This window comes from Lepidochelys kempii, chromosome 5, assembly GCF_965140265.1.
Source record: "Lepidochelys kempii isolate rLepKem1 chromosome 5, rLepKem1.hap2, whole genome shotgun sequence".
In the NCBI taxonomy this organism is placed as follows: Eukaryota; Metazoa; Chordata; order Testudines; family Cheloniidae; genus Lepidochelys; species Lepidochelys kempii.
The window spans coordinates 84,441,909-84,454,104 of NC_133260.1; the positions used below are offsets into that span (position 1 = coordinate 84,441,909).

General features: G+C 45.3%; 1 long non-coding RNA gene across 2 annotated transcripts; it reads right to left on the reverse strand.

The window, feature by feature from the left end:
• Positions 1–529: 529 nt before the first annotated feature.
• Positions 530–12,166, reverse strand: LOC140911577 (uncharacterized). Of its 2 annotated transcripts, XR_012159049.1 has the most exons (4): positions 11,654–12,166; positions 10,065–10,153; positions 8,894–9,117; positions 7,007–8,228 (listed from the first exon to the last, which is right to left on the reverse strand). It is a non-coding gene; the product is annotated as an uncharacterized lncRNA (long non-coding RNA). The 2 variants fall into 2 exon arrangements; XR_012159048.1 differs by lacking the exons at positions 7,007–8,228; positions 8,894–9,117 and adding an exon at positions 530–3,106 and having other exon boundaries at positions 11,654–12,165.
• Between the last annotated feature and the right edge of the window lie 30 nt (positions 12,167–12,196).

The following is a 12,196-nucleotide window of genomic DNA, read 5'->3' on the forward strand; positions in this document are numbered from 1 at the left end:
GACCCAATGCTTGTGTTGGATGGGCGGTGGGAGGGAGAACAGTAAAAGGTGAAAGAGTTTAGAGGTTTGGGGCCCCTAATTTTTGCATACTTGTGACCTTGACTCAGTGGGATTTCCTTAATAAGAGAGGTTACTGTTGAGCAATAGAAAGCATTCCTTCCAATATCTACCACTCTAGGGACTGTCTGCCAGTAATATTCTAGACAGTCCACAATGCAAGAGAGTCAGATATTTCACAAGGCTTTAACTAGGCTGGCCAATATTCACATAAAGCTTTAACACACAATAACAATGAAACAGTATCACAGAGATGTGCTGCACAAAACAACAGCTTCTTGTCTTTCTGTTAATTGTTGCTGCCGTGACAACCTTTTTATAGCTCTTAATGTCTTTAAGGTTACTACTAAATTTTCACTTCATTGGAACACATTTACAAACTATTTTGCAAAGTACAGAGGCTTCAACAAATGACTCATCAATAATTACTGTAGTAGAAATTCAAACGTCTTGATATTTTAATACCTGTTTTACTTTTCTTAGTTGGTATGACTGATGTACCAATGCACTAGAAAATATTGGCTCTAACCAATATTTCCCAGAACATAATGTTGTTAGACAAGCTGTCTCTCTGCCTTATTTCAGTGGTCAGGGATTAAAAAGTTAACATCATTCAGAGGGTTGAAGTGAGACAACTCTAACTAGATGCTTCAAATCTCCTTGAGCCTTGTCAGGCTGTACACAGATCAGGGTCAGATAAAAGGGTAGGAAGACTGTACTTGTTGCCTTAGTTGATGATTTCTTCCTGACAATGGATGAATATCAGGTATCCATTATATTATCAGATCAATTTGCTGCCTTCTGTACTGTTGACCATGAGGTATCTGATTCACCTGTGAACTCTTGGAGGAGTGGAAGGAGATGTCCACAGGTGATTTATCTCTTTCTCTCTGAGGGTAGTTTTGTGAATCATTTTTCCCAAAGGAGTTTTTATTTAGTATTCCACAGGGCTCCATCTTGTCATTCCTCCTGCTCAATAATATGTATGGGGGATGCTGGTAGTATTTTCGTAGCTGTGGAGGCATTCATAGCTGGCTAAGTGTCACAGCTTGTGTCTATATGTTTATGCACTCTTTAATTTGGCACATTTTCACATGCTTCACCGCCTTCCAGAGATTATTCTGTCTGATATTAACAATAAACAGTAAAACATGTTTCTGCTTTCAGTGGCACTGGCAGTAGTAGGTCAAAATCTCAGGTGGTGCAGTGTTATTTGAATTAGCTGCACATGTGCTCATCAATTTGGAGCCTTTGAAAATACTTCAGTCCTTTACTGTGGTTATCAAACTATTCAGTGAAATACAGATACCTCACTAAAGTTCTGCTGTTTTGCAGAACCCTAATGAAATGTGCACTACATGAGGCCTTCATATTGAAGAGAGATTTTGAATAAATTAGCATCTGTGAGTAACACACAAAATCAGAGGAAGGTAGATTTCTTTTACTCTGATTTTACTTTCTCATTATTTTCTGAGTAGGGTAGTACCGTAAGTTGCTCTGGTGGTAGATCACTAATAGTTTTGGTCCATTCTACGCACCTCTTTTTGTTTCATTGGCTCAACTAATACATGCCTACAGTACAAGCTTATTTTTTGCCTTTCATCTGTACTTCAGGCTTTGAAAGTCATTCACAGTTGTCAAATTTGCTTTTGCACTTCTGTGCAATGTAAAGGTTATGAATGATCCATTAACCTAAGATGGCTGCTGCTGTGTAAATAGTATCATGCAAATTTTCCTTCTTCATTCTGTGCACTTATTGTGCAACTTTTGTTTTTTCTTCACACTCAACAGCTCCAATAAACATTGCCTCATTTATGTTTGCCTCAGCTACAATGTGAACATCTATTCCTTGAGTTTTCACTTAACTAGAGTATGTTACAGAACAAATGTTTTTCCAGTGCAGTTCCCACAAATATCTCCAGATGCAGGGAACTATTTTGATTAATACTTTGAATCACAGTTCTTTCAGTCAAATGATTTGCTGCTTTCTTTAATATACTTTTTTTTTGGCTTAGTTCTTTGAACTTTATAATATTACTTACAATTATATATGCTCTGGAACCTGCAGTAACTGCTCGTCTTGAGCAAGAGACATTGAAACAGCTGGTCAGCATGAACCATTTTTATGCACTGAACTCCTCAGGCATCAAGAATATCAGCACATACAGGGTTTTTTTCTGTGTATGGATCTTTATGCATTTACACTCTTATGGATACAAAGACTGTAGTGAATAGAAAGCAAAGGTGATAGTAAAACAACGAGTAGCTATATCCCCAGATTTTATTAATTTTCTAAAAATATAGCCCTTAATTTAAAATAATTCATTCAATTTTACCATATTTCACAATCCTGAGAATTATTTTACTACTATTGCCCTCCAAGCTAATCAATATTTGTAATATTATTTTGTACTGTTTAATGGGTACAATTAAAGGCAAGGGATGAAATCCTGCCCCTGTTGAAGTCCACAGGAATTTTGCCATTGACGTCAATGGAGTCAGGATGTCCCCTAGAAAGTCATATTTGGAGGTTAAATGAGAGGAGGTGTAAATTACATGTCTGCAAGTGGGTGTAAAGGTGTCAAAGGAAGTTTAAGATGGTGCCAGAAAGTGTAAATTAACATCTTATATCCTCTTGTTAATTGCATTTTAGGCTACACCTCCTCTCTTCCGGCCTCTCTCTGGGTAAGTTACATCAATTTAGTTCAGTTAAACTCTTTAGGCCAAATTCAGAAGTAATATATAAAGGGGTATAAGTTACATGCTGGTAAGTGGGAATCAAAGTTGGTATAATTTACACACTAAAGATGTCCAGAAGAGCATGTAGGTCATATAACTTAGAGTCACTTGTGAATTTAGCTTAAGATTTCCTGACTCAGTTCATCTCTTCCCATAGAAAAATCTGAGAGATAATCTCGGCAAGGTTCACTTCATAGAGTTCCTCACCAATCATTCCAATGGGGGGAGAGGGCGCGCATGCGTGTGTTTTTGCCTGCGCCCAAGGGATTTGTTGTGGTGTTCACCCCAAGCCTGGTGGATCTTGAGGCATCTGTAAAAAAACAGAGACATCTATTCAGTGGCCTGGTACCTCTGTACCAATTCTAATTCCTACTGTCTCTGGCTCACGCAGTCCCTAGCATCATGGCTCCTTTGAAGTTCCAAAGTCAGGTCCTCCCCTAAAACCATAGTAGTGTTTAGGCTCCTCTGAGGAGAGGGGGGTTTGTACAGTACATTTACTACAGCTTCATATTGTATTCAGTCTGTTTTGTTTATGCTCTATGGGTCTTGAAAGGAGGGGAGATGATGTGTGTGTCTCCTCAATCAGCCCCATTCTGTCAACTTCTTCCCCTTGTATGGACTCCAGACCCACAGAGTACCCTTCACAGGGTTTGTAGAAGGGCAAGGTGCTGTGGAAGTGGCCCCCTTTTCAAGCAAGAGGGTTGAGCTCTACATACAGAGGCTCCTCTTTGTGTGTGGATCTTGGGGAAAGATCCAGGTCCAGATTGGTAGGTGATTATAACTAGTGATAAAAAAAGATGAGGAAATAGGAAACTAAACTCCATTCGTAATACTATATCCAGTATTTCCCACCCACATAGAAGGATATTATTGCCTTGGAGACTGATCTCCAGATCGCAAGAATCTAAATTACTAAGGAAGATTAAAGCACTGGGTTCATCCTCCTTAGAAAAGAGAAGATCTTAAGTAGTTAAAACTATGAAATGTCCAGGATTCATAGGGATACATTTTTTTCACAGTGGAAAAAGGGCTATCCTTTTTAGCAAAAAGCTCTGTGTAGTTTTCGGTTTTGTGGAAGATGCTGGATTTCACAGTCCTGAAGCTCAACTATTTCTTATCTGCACAACATGCATAGCATGGAAAGTAATAACTTCCCCACACAGCTCTACCACAGTGCCCCAGACTTGACCTAGACAAACCAACTCTACATATGAGTAGTTCCATCTTCATGTTCAATGTTAGATCTCTCTTCTGAGACTTCCAACAGGGTGTCAATTATCTTGGTGGTTTTTGTGATCCACTGGCAATTGGACCTGAAACAATCAAACTTTTTATACGGCCACCAGGTGATAGCAATGTTTGGTCACCATTGGCCTTGGCTGTTTGTAAACTGGTTGTCTAGAAATGGGAAGGCTTTATATTTAATTCCAACACCCTGACCACAGACCCTAGAAGTTAGAAAACTGGGAATAAAAGAAACTTGAACAAAAACAGTTAGCACAAAGATTAATAAGCATGTGAAATAAATTACTGGGGATGTAAATTGGGGGGAGGGATAGCTCAGTGGTTTGAGCATTGGTCTGCTAAACCCAGGGTTGTGAGTTCAATCCTTGAGGGGGCCATTTAGGGATCTGGGCCAAAAATTGGGGATTGGTCCTGCTTTGAGCAGGGGGTTGGACTAGATGACCTCCTGAGGTCCCTTCCAACCCTGATATTCTATGATAAATGTAAAAGAACTCAAGATACCTTGTTTCACTTCTGAGGGAGGGCATGAATGAATATGATGAGAGGTGGAATTAAGATAAAATGCTGATTCACAATTCACTTTCCTAAATTTGCACAATGTTAAGAGTGTTTTGCATCGGACCTAACTCTGCTGACAAATACTAATTTAAGATGGCAGAATAAGATAACAGGAATCTAGTCAGGATTATAATATTTTAATAAGAATCTTAACAGAATGAAATCAAAAATCATTTTTACTCTGGACACAGAATTTTTAAAATAATCTTGTCTTTGCTGTCTTGGGGGAATTTAGCTTTTGTTGGGGAAAAAGGCAAAAAGTGTTTCAATCTATTGTGAGTAAAAGAAGGGAAAACGTCATATAACACCTGACAATACCTTCAAAAGATGACCGTGGAAGCTTAAATTTACCCTGTTGCTAGATACTAAGACTACGTCTACACTGGCACTTTCATTGCTAAAACTTGTGTAACTCAGGGGTGTGAAAAAACACTCCCTTGAACAACAAAAGTTTTAGCGATGAAAAGCGCCAGGGTGGATGGCGCTTCATCGACAGGAGAGAAGCTACCGCCCCTCATTGGGGGTGGTTTTATTTTGACACCAGGAGAGGACTGTGGTAAAGTGCACAGTGTAGACATAGCCTAAAAATCATGCACTTAATAGAGATACTGGTTTTATGTCTCTTTACAACAATGTGTAACCCACTAATGGTCCTTTGTCCTATGTCTTGCAGAGGTGCCAATGGCCCAGTTAATTTTGAATGGTGCCTCGCAACATGTTAACTCCTATGCTTAACATTCTGTTCCACCTAGCTCTGTGTAGGTCGAAAGTTTGTCTCTGGGGCATGGCTACACTTGCAGATGTAGAGTGCCAGGAGGTAAACCAGCCCTTGTAGACCGCAGCAGGGAAAGCGCTGCCATGTGTTCACACTGTCTGCTGCAAGCGCTGTGGCATAGCCACATTTGCAGCACTTGCAGCGGCATTGGGAGTGGTGCATTATGGGCAGCTATCCCACAGAGCACCTCTTCCCATTCTGGCACTGTGGTTTGTAGGCAGAGGGTGCGGGGCATCTTGGGTCCTGTCCCAATGCCCCATGATGCATCGCTTTGCAACCCAGCAATCCCTGTGCTTCCGTCCATATCTGGTCCCATCTTTCAATGGTTCTTGTACTGCGTGCTCTGTCTTCCCTTTTGGTCTGCAGAAATGGATCCCGAACTTGTGAGGAATATGCTGATGGGTCTCGACAGCACGTCATGAATTGCAGTCGAGTTACTCCTGAAGCTACAAAGTGACAGTGAGGAGTCCGATGATGATGTCGACTTGAATAATGCATATGACACAAGATGGCTTGTGGCATTCACGGACATGCTCACCACAGCGGAATGCCGCTTTTGGGCTCGGGAAACAAGCACTGAGTGGTGGGATCGCATTGTCATGCAAGTCTGGGATGATGAGCAGTGGCTGCAGAACTTTCGGATGAGGAAAGCCACTTTCATGGGACTGTGTGCTGAGCTCGCCCCACCCTGCGGCACGAGGACACAAGATTTAGAGCTGCCCTGCCGGTGGAGAAGCACGTGGCTATTGCAGTCTGGAAGCTGGCAATTCCAAACAGCTACCGATAGCTCGCTAACCAGTTCGGAGTGGGAAAGTCGACTGCTGGAATCATGTTGATGCAAGTGTGCAGGGCCATTAATCGCATCCTGCTCCGAAGAACCGTGACTCTGGGCAATGTGCGTGACATTGTGGTTGGCTTTGCACAAATGGGTTTCCCTAACTGCGAAGGGGCGATAGATGGGATGCATATTCCAATTCTGACACCAGACCACCTAGTCTCCAAGTACATAAATCAAAAGAGGGTATTTCTCGATGGTTTTCCAGATGCTTGTGGATCACTGGGGGCGTTTCATGGACATTAACGCAGGCTGGTTCGGAAAGGTGCATGACGCACGCATCTTTCGGAACACAGGTCTGTTCAGGAAGCTGCAAGCCAGGACTTTCTTCCCAGACCAGAAGATCACCGTAGGGGAAGTTGAAATGCCCATTGTGATCCTTGGAGACCCTGCTTACCCTTTTTAATGCCATGGCTCATGAAACCCTACACAGGGAGCCTTGACAGCAGCAAGGAGCGGTTCAACAACAGGCTGAGTTAGTGCAGAATGACTGTTGAGTGTGCTTTTGGCTGTTTAAAGGGCCGCTGGCACTGTCTGTATGAGAAGCTGGATGTGGCTGATGACAACATCCCCATGGTTATAACCGCGTGCTGTACCCTCCATAACATTTGTGAAGGGAAGGGTGAAAGCTTCACTCAGGCATGGAACTCGGAGGTTCAACACCTGGAGGCTGAATTTGAACAGTCAGAGACCAGGGCTATTAGAGGGGCCCAGTGCAGGGTGTGCCGACAAGGGCTGAGCGGGGGAAAGATATCAGCGAAAGAAGGACACTCAGGCCTAAGAAGAGTAAACTGTGCTTTATTGAAGGAAGGAAGAACTTACACTCCAATCTGCGTGGGGAACCCCTAGGACGCGCGGAGGGACTGCAGGGGACTCTGGCCATTCGGGACAGCTGACCAGGCAGGACTCCACCGCGGGGGAGTCTTCTGCGGTTTTATATTCTCCGCGCTTATCTCGGGGTTACATGGGGTCAACAGCCGGTTACATTCTTACATGTATGATTTATGCTTATTACATAAACTGACTTGTTTACAGGCAAAAATATGCTGAGCTATGCTACAATATCTTTTGGCCGGGTCTGTCGGATAAAGTTCATTGAAACTGCCTGCATCCTCCACTTACATCCAGTCACGTACTCAGTCCACCACTTAGCTCCTTGCCAATCTTCCGCAACCTTGCCCCTACACAGGGCTATAAGGATTAGGGATACCTTGAGGGAGCAATTTGATGCTGAAAGCCACCAGTGATGTTTGGTGCCCTGCACAGGAGCAAAGTGCAGTGGTTCCAATGCTAGTAGGCATCTGTGTGTGCTACACTGACTTGCAGTGCCTGGGCTAAGGTATCCTTTACTTAATGCAATAAAGAATGTTTCCAAAACCAAAAAATTCATTTACTGAAAAGATATACAACTGCTGGGGAACCACACATGGCATGACACATCTGTGCTGTGTGGGAGGAGGGAAGGGTGGGGAACAGGACAATCACAGATTTGCGGATGTCCTGTTATCATATTTAGCCTTCCTGTCTGGAGTACTGTGCAGTGAGTGCTGCACTTCAGGCTGGCTAAAATATATGGTGATGGGGGTTGAGTACAGTGGGTAAGGGTCATAGTTTTCAGGACTGGGTGGTGAAGCTACAGGTGTTGGAGGCAGCTGGTGGTGGTAAGAACCTGGATGTTGGGGAAAGTAGGTTGGCAGTGACATGGGGGCACAAGGGAAAGAGTTTTGGGACAAGGGGTGCCAGTGGGGTGGGGATGGGTGTGGATCTGCTTCGTCTGTAGTGCTATGAGCACCTGCATCGAGTCCGCTTGTCACTCCATAATGCTTAGGAACCACTCCATGCTTTGGTGCCAGTGATCCGTATTCTGCTGGCGGAGCCTCCTTTCGGTCTCCCACCACTCCCGTACTTTTTGATTTTCAGTAAGGGACTGCTGCATGACTTCATGCAGAAGGTCCTCCTTGGTTCTTCACAGCCTTTCAGCCTTTGATAACAAGGACAGCTGGGATCTCAAGGTTGCATCTGTAAAGCCAAAATGCAACACTTAAGAGGCAGCATTGTTCACACTAGACAGAGCAATGATTCGGCTGAACTTAAAGACAAGCAGAGTGCACACAATAACAGAAAGTGCCCGTCCCAAAGTGCACATAATCCACGAGAGCCCCAAAATGGTGAGTGAGCACAGGGGCAAGGGGGACTGATTGTTTCAGGGCTATACTATCCTCTGGGGTTCTGTGGCTTGGGGAGAACTGCAGGGGGCCCCTATACTGAACACTGTCCCCACATTTTCCATAGGATGAGTTCGTCCTGGAAGATATCTCGCTGCAGAAGGTGACCTGGGAAGCAAGGGAGGGTCTTCTACTACAATGAGGCTTCTGCGCTGGGCCTTATCCCACTTGCCTGCGTGCAGCAATGGTCCCCTCACGGCACAGTGGCACGGACATGTTAGCCTGACTGGGACAAAGAGCACAGTAGCTCTGCCAAGGAATCTGTGCAAGCAGATTGCCCAGCTTCTGCATGAGACCTTTGATGAGATCAACGAGGCCAATTACCGCAATGTGAGAGCACATCAACGCCCCCTATTCCACATCTAGGCATGCACGCGGCCCTAACCCTTTTTTCTGCAACCCTCCTTGCCCCAAGAGCCTGCACCGAACAACTACCTTCCCAAAATAAAAGTTGCTTACCGGGCACCACCTCTGCTGTTTGTTCTTCCACAAGCACCATCCGCTGCGACTGGCTATCTTGCTCCTGGCTTGAAAACAGCTCCTGGCTGCATGCATTCAGAGATGCCGGGCCGTCCTCTGGCTCTGGGCCCTCCTCCTCCTGCCTTGTTGAACTCTGGGCTGCTACGGCCTTTGAGCGCTCTTCGCAGTGGAAGTGGGGTCGCCCCCAAGTATCGCGTCCAGCTCTTTGTAGAAACGGCAGGTCGTGGGGGCAGCACCATAGTGGCGGTTTGCCTCCCGCACTTCGTGGTAGGCATTCTAAAGCTCTTTCACTTTAATGCTGCACTGCACTGCATCCCAGTCATGGCCCCTTTCTATCATAGCCCTTGAAATCTGCCCGTAGGTATCATAATTCCTACAGCGAAAGTGCAGCTGGGACTAGGCAGCTTCCTCCCCCAAAACACTGATGAGGTCCAGCACCTCGCCATTGCTCCATACTGGGGATCACCTGGCACGTGGAGGCATGGTCACCTGGGAAGATTTGCTGAGAGCACTCTATGCCTTGCTGAGCAAACAGGAAGGGAAATTTCAAAATTCCTGGAGAATTTAAAGGGTGGGTCTGATGGTTGGTCACCTGAGGGCAGGGCAGTAGACCAAAGTGATGACCAGAGTGGCTAGAACAGGCATTGTGGGACACTTCATGGAGGCCGAGCAGAGTGCATTAATAGACCAGGGCGTCCACACTGGCACTGCGGCGCTCCAGCTGGGGCGCAGCAAGGTTTATGCTTCTCGCTTCTCATAGAGGTGGAGTACCAGGGGCGCTCCAGCCATGGAATCCAGGCGCTCTATGTGCCTTGCCAGTGTGGACACCTCAGGAGTTAGGGCTGATTTAATGTGCTCCAACTCACAAGTGTAGCCAAGGCCTCAGTATGTCTATACTTAAAATGCTACAGCAGCACAGCACTTCAGTGTAGGCACTACCTACACTGACAGGAGGAGTTCTTCCATTGGTGTATGTAATCCACCTCCCCGAAAGGTGGTAGCTAGGTTATCAGAAAAATTCTTCCATTAACCTAGTGTTGTCTACATGGGGAATGATGTAGTTAAATGAACCTAATTATCTAGTGTAGACCAGGCCTCAGTCTCTTCCATCAACAGAAGTCAGTCCAATAAAAGATGATATCTCACTCACCTTATCTCTCACATGTCAGACGGTCAAATGTCACTTCACCTTGCACGGTCCCTTGAAATATGTGCTAAACAATCTGTTCCACCTTGTCTCTGTAAATTCAAACACGTTCTGAGAGGAGAACTGGATTTCTAGCTGCCCACATGTCATTTTCTAACATGGATGATAAACAAAAGTCATACCAACACCAAACTAAGGCCTTGTCTATACTTACAAGCTTACAGCAGCAGAGCTGTAACGCTGTAAGAGTGCTTGTGTAGCTACGTTACGCTGATGAGAGAGAGCTGGGGAGGGATAGCTCAGTGGTTTGAGCATTGGCCTGCTGAACCCAGAGTTGTGAGTTCAATCCTTGAGGGGACCATTTAGGGATCTGGGGCAAACATTGGGGATTGGCCTTGCTTTGAGCAGGGGGTTGGACTAGATGATCTTCTGAGGTCCCTTCCAACCCTGATATTCTGTGATTCTCTCCCATGGATATAATAGAACCAGCTCAATGAACAGCAGTAGTTATGTTGGCAGGAGAGCATCTCTGGCTGACAGCACTGTGAACTTGAATGCTCAAGCCAGCAAAACTTATATCACTTAGGGGTGTGTTTTTTCACACCCCCAGTGACAAAAGTTTTGCTGACATAAGTGCTATTGTAGATATGGCCTAATTTATTTAGTGTTCTTTTTGTTTTAGTACCCTGGGAAGAGAAGCAAAGGTATGACAAACGTTAGACTGTAGGCAAGCACCCCTTCTGAACCTTTGTGAGCTGTTCTTAAAGAGTGAGAAAGGGCCATTCAACTAGAAAATAAATAAATGTGTGATGATTGGTGCTATAAAATATTTCCTTATTTTTGAGGATTTTATGACTGGGATGAGAGGAGAAATTTAAGTCAGTAGAAGAAATACTTACATTGTCCTTGAAGTTCAGGGAAAGAAAACACTAGCTCTACTCTCATGCATACAGTAGATGCTCTGTAGCACAAAATGCCAACTGGCTAACAGCAGGGAACACACCCATTAAGGAATCAGGGTAGCTTCAGCAGGCTTTTTGCTAACCAACGATTAACTGTAATTCATTGGAGGATTACCCGTACTGGGACTAGCTGACAGATATGTACCTAAAAACAGTTGTGCAATGACTTCGAAACTATAATACTTCTAGCCACTTGCGAGAGTTTTTATTTTTAATTTCTTAACAGCTACACTCTGCCTAATCACACTTCAGATCAAACAACCTATAAAGGTGCAGTGTTTTTTATGTTCTATTTGACATTTTTATCACTGACTATAAGAACAAGGGCTTTGTTTTTGTTCAGATGACTCCTCCCTACACATAGAGGTGCTCAGTCCCCCACACAGCAAAAAGTCAGCTCCCCTCATCTTCCCTCCCCCTCCCCGCCCCAGACACGCTCTGTCACCATAAATACACAGCCACACCGAGCTGCACTCTCTAGACGCACACATCACTCCCCTTACACACACACTTGGTCGCTACACACCCTCACTCCACAGCCCCACAAACACACACAGGAGGAACCTTCACACTGCAAACAGACACTTCCATACAAAGACTGTCCTCCCCCCCAGTTCTACCCATACTCACAGGCCTCATTCCCCCGCGCATCTTTCTCTTTAATTTCCTACAAAGGCTTCAAAGTTCTTCACCTCGCTGCCACTGCACGGACCACAGCCTCCACTCGCGGGGAAGGGCCTCGGGGCTCCCTGTCCCCCGCGTGTTGCGTGCTTGACAGGCTTGTTGCGGTGTGGGGGTGTGTAGCTTCTGCCCCCCCCCTCCCCGCTTCTCCCGGGGCCGCTGGGGTAGGACAAGCAGGCGGCGTGTTTATTTGTGCTGTCCCATGCCGACAGCCACCAGGGCATATTTCGCCTCTTCTCTGTGCCCCTTCACGCCTGCGCCGCAACAGCATCTGTTTGCATTAGAGCTCTGTAAAAGCTACAGGGTAACTAAATTGCGGCGGAAAGTGTTCCAGAGTCAATAAGCAAAAGACACCGAGAAAGTCTCCACCTTAACTCTGGCCTCTGGCTATCCTTTGGGTAATTACGTAAATGTCAGCAGCCTCCCTCCCGCCCCTCGGCTGGTTATGCAATACCCAGCGCATATATCTACTGTACCACACACCGCTCCCAG